Here is a 5,247-nt window from a genome sequence, read left to right as displayed (position 1 = left end):
TATCTATCTATCTATCTATCTATCTATCTATCTATCTATCTACCTATCATCGATCTACCTATATATCTATATCATCTATCTATCATCTATCATCTGTCACCTATCATCATCTATCTACCTATTATTTTTATTTTGAGACAGGATCTGGCCAGGATAGCTTGAAACTTGTGGTACTCCTGCCTCAATTCCGATAGTAGGGGGATTACAGGCCTTCATCAGCAAACCTAGCTAAAACTGGAATTTTTGAGTCTGGCTGGCATGGTAGTCCAGGCCTTTAATCCCAGCACTGTGCCTCCTGAGCACTGGGATAAAAAGCATGTATCACAATGCTTGGCTTAGTTTTTTTTTTAAGGTTTATTTTTATTTATGTGTATGTGTTTGTAAGAATGTGTGCCACATGTGTGGGTGCCCATGGGGCCTAGAAGAGGGAGTTGGATCCCTTGGAGCAGGTTACCCAACATAGGTCATCAGTCTCCCAACATAGGTGCTGGGAACCAAACTCAGGTCCTCTGGAAGAGCAGAAAGCAGTTTGAATTGCTGAGCCATCTCCAGCCAGGCTATTGATTCTTCGAATACCTCCTTCATGCTTTTAGCCCATTTTTCCTTCTATTGATGTGTTCCCCCCCTTCCTCCTCCTTCTCTTCCTCCTCTTTTTTCTTCTTTTCAGACAGGGTCATAGGTAGCTCATGTTCTCGAGCAACCATGTCAGCAAAATGATATTGAACTTCTGTCTTCCTGAGTGCTGGGATTACAGGCATGTGCCACCCCAGCTGGTTTATGTGTGCTGAGGAACAAAAGCTGGTGTGCTTGCTAGGCAGACACACTCTCAGTTCATCTATATCCTCAGCCTTCTTACTGATTGTTCTTGTTAACTTGCACAGGGGCTCTGTAAACTATGCCACAACTGCTGTACGATTGAGACTCAGTACTCATTTTTACCTTGTGGATTTTCAGTTCCCATATTCACAATAACCTGAAAGTCTCAGCTTTGTATGATCTTATTTTTTTTAATATTTTATTATTTTTATTTTATGTGTATGTGTGTGTTGTCTGTATGTAGGTAAGTGCACCCATGTCGTACAATACCCATGGAGGTCAGAAGAGGCTGTTGGATCCCCTGGAACTGGAGTTACAGACAGTTGTTAGCTGCCATGTGGGTGCTGGAATTTGAACCCAGGTCTTCTGCAAGAACAACCAGTGTTCTTAACCACTGAGCCATCTTTCCAGCCCCATGATCTTATTTTTTTTACATTTTGTTGTGTCTGCATTGGGGCTATTGTACATACATTATCTATGAACATTTAAACACTGGCTTTGTATGGCTGTGTCTTCAATTCTGTCAGTGAGAGGACATGCTAGGGCATAGGTGATACCATGTTTAACTTAAATTTTTTATTTATTTCTATTTTTATGTGTATGAGTGTTTTGCATGCATGTATAAAGCACACCATGTATGTGTAATGTCTATGGAGGTCAGAAGAGGGTGTCAGATCCCTTGGAACTGAAGTTATGGAAGGTTATTAGCTGCCATGTAGGTGTTGGGAACCAAACATAGGCCCTCTGCAAGAGTAGCCAGTGTTCTTGACTGCTGAGCCATCTCTCCAGCCTCCATGTTTAACTTTTTGAGGGTCTACAAGGCTGATAAGGGAGTGTATTATTTTACATTTCCATTAGCAGTAGTTGGTGAAGGTTCTCTGGTTTCTTCACAAAGTTACACCACTAGTTATTATCTATTGTTATAGTCATCCTACTGAGTTTGAAGTGGTATTTCATGGTGGCTTTGATTTATATCTACATAATGGCATAACACATAAAATTTTTGATTTATTTATTTTTTCAATCACTCCTCACTCCCTCCTCACTCACTCACTCACTCCTTACTCACTCACTCCTCACTCACTCACTCCTCACTCACTCCTAACTCACTCACTCCTCACTCACTCCTCACTCACTCCTCACGCACTCCTCACTCACTCCTCACTCACTCCTCACTCACTCCTCACTCACTCACTCACTCCTCACTCACTCCTCACTCCTCACTCACCCCTACTCACTCCTCACTCACTCACTCCTCACTCTCACTCACTACTCACTCACTACTCACTCCTCATTCACTCACTCCTCACTCACTCCTCACTCACTCCTCACTCACTCCTCAATCCTCACTCACTTGCTCACTCCTCATTCACTCCTCACTCACTGACTCACTCACTCCTCACTCACACCTCACTCCTCACTCACTCACTCACTCCTCATTCACTCACTCACTCCTCACTCCTCACTCACTTGCTGACTCCTCACTCATTCCTCACTCACTCACTCCCTCACTCCTCACTCACTCACTCCTCACTCTCACTCCTCACTCACTCACTCCTCACTCCTCACTCACTCACTCATCACTCACTCACTCCTCATTCACTCACTCCTCACTCACTCCCTCGCTCCTCACTCACTCGCTCACTCACTCACTCCTCACTCACTCCTCACTCACTCACTCACTCACTCCTCACTCAGTCCTCACTTCTCCTCACTCACTCGCTCAATCCTCACTCACTCCTCACTCAGTCACTCCTCACACACTCCTCACTCACGCACTCCCTCCTCACTCACTCACTCACTCCTCACTCACTCACTCACTCACTCCTCACTCAATCTTCACTCACTCACTCACTCCTCACTCACTCCTCACTCACTCACTCACACCTCACTCACTCCTCACTCACTCACTCCTCACTCATTCATCACTCACTCCTCACTCACTCACTCACTCCTCACTCACTCCTCACTCCTCACTCACTCCTCACTCACTCCTCACTCCTCACTCACTCCTCACTCACTCCTCACTCCTCACTCACTCCTCAATCCTCACTCACTCACTCCCTCACTCCTCACTCACTCGTTCACTCCTCACTCCTCACCCACTCACTCACTCACTCCTCAGTCACTCACTCCTCACTCACTCCTCACTCAATCACGCCTCACGGACTCCTCACACACACACTCACTCCCTCACTCACTCACTCCTCACTCACTCCTCACACACTCGCTCACTCACTCACTCCTCACTCACTCCTCACTCACTCCTCACTCACTCCTCATTCACTCCTCACTCACTCGCTCACTCCTCACTCAGTCCTCACTCACTCCTCAATCCTCACTCTCCACTCCCTCACTCACTCACTCCCTCACTACTGACTCACTCCTCACTCCTCACTCCTCACTCACTCACACACTCCCTCACTCCCTGACTCACTCGCTCACTCCTCACTTCTCACTCACTCACTCCTCACTCACTCACTCACGCCTAACTCATTCCTCAATCACTCACTCACTCCCTCACTCCTCACTCACTCCTCACTCACACTCACTCCTCACTCACTCCTCACTCACTCCTCACTCACTAACTCAGTCCTCAATCACTCCTCACTCACTCACTCCACACTCACTCACTCCTCACTCCTCATTCACTCACTCACTCCTCACTCCTCACTCACTCACTCACTCACTCCCTCACTCCTCACTCATTCCTCACTCACTCACTCACTCCTCACTCCTTACTCACTTAGTCACTCCTCACTCACTCACTCACTCCTCACTCACTCCTCACTCACTCCTGACGCACTCCTCACTCACTCCTCACTTACTCCTCACTCACTCACTCCTCACTCACTCACTCTTCACTCACTCCTCACTCATTCACTCAATCCTCACTCACTCCTCACTCACTCACTCACTCCCTCACTCCTCATTCAGTCACGCCTCACTCACTTCTCACTCACTCACTCACTCCTCACTCAATCACTCCTCACTCACTCCTCACTCACTCACTCACTCGTCACTCACTCCTCACTCACTGACTCCTCACTCACACACTCACTCCTCACTCATTCCTCACTCACTCACTAACCCCTCACTCACTTGCTGACTCACTCAGTCCTCACTCACTCCTCAATCACTCACTCACTCACTCCTCACTCACTCCTCACTCAGTCACTCCTCACTCACTCCTCACTCAGTCACTCCTCACTCACTCCTCACTCACTCCTCACTCCCTCACTCACTCACTCGTCCCTTACTCCTCACTCAGTCACTCCTCACTCACTCCTCACTCACACTCACTCCTCTCTCACTCCTCACTCCTCACACACTCACTCCTCAATCACTCACTCCTCCCTCCCTCCTCACTGACTCACTCCTCACTCACTCCTCACTCAGTCACTCCTCACTCACTCCTCACTCACTCACTCCTCATTCACGCCTCACTACTCACTCACTCACTCACTCACTCAGTCCTCACTCATTCACTCCTCACTCACTCACTCCTCACTCACTCCCTCCTCACTCACTCACTCACTCCTCCCTCACTCACTCACTCCTCACTCACTCCTCACTCAGTCACTCCTCACTCACTCCTCACTCACTCACACACTCCTCACTCAGTCACTCCTCACTCACTCCTCACTCACTCACACACTCCTCACTCAGTCACTCCTCACTCACTCCTCACTCACTCACACACTCCTCACTCAGTCACTCCTCACTCACTCCTCACTCACTCACACACTCCTCACTCAGTCACTCCTCACTCACTCCTCACTCACTCACACACTCCTCACTCAGTCACTCCTCACTCACTCCTCACTCACTCACACACTCCTCACTCAGTCACTCCTCACTCACTCCTCACTCACTCACACACTCCTCACTCAGTCACTCCTCACTCACTCCTCACTCACTCACACACTCCTCACTCAGTCACTCCTCACTCACTCCTCACTCACTCACACACTCCTCACTCAGTCACTCCTCACTCACTCCTCACTCACTCACACACTCCTCACTCAGTCACTCCTCACTCACTCCTCACTCACTCACACACTCCTCACTCAGTCACTCCTCACTCACTCCTCACTCACTCACTCACTCCTCACACAGTCACTCCTCACTCACTCCTCACTCACTCCTCCCTCACTCACCCCCTCCTCACTCACTCACTCCTCACTCACTCCCCCCTCACTCACTCCTCACTCACTCCCTCCTCACTCCCTCACTCACTCCTCACTCACTCCTCACTCACTCCTCACTCACTCTTCAATCCTCACTCACTTGCTCACTCCTCACTCCTCACTCACTCCTCACTCACTCCCTCACTCCTCACTCACTCCTCACTCACTCCTCACTCACTCCTCACTCACTCACTCCTCACTCACTAACTCATTCACTCACTCCTCACTCACTCCTCACTCA

Source organism: Nannospalax galili, unplaced genomic scaffold (assembly GCF_000622305.1).
Source record: "Nannospalax galili isolate Female #2095 unplaced genomic scaffold, S.galili_v1.0 scaffold5212, whole genome shotgun sequence".
NCBI classification, from domain to species: Eukaryota; Metazoa; Chordata; class Mammalia; order Rodentia; family Spalacidae; genus Nannospalax; species Nannospalax galili.
Note: the sequence above shows the minus strand (reverse complement) of the source record.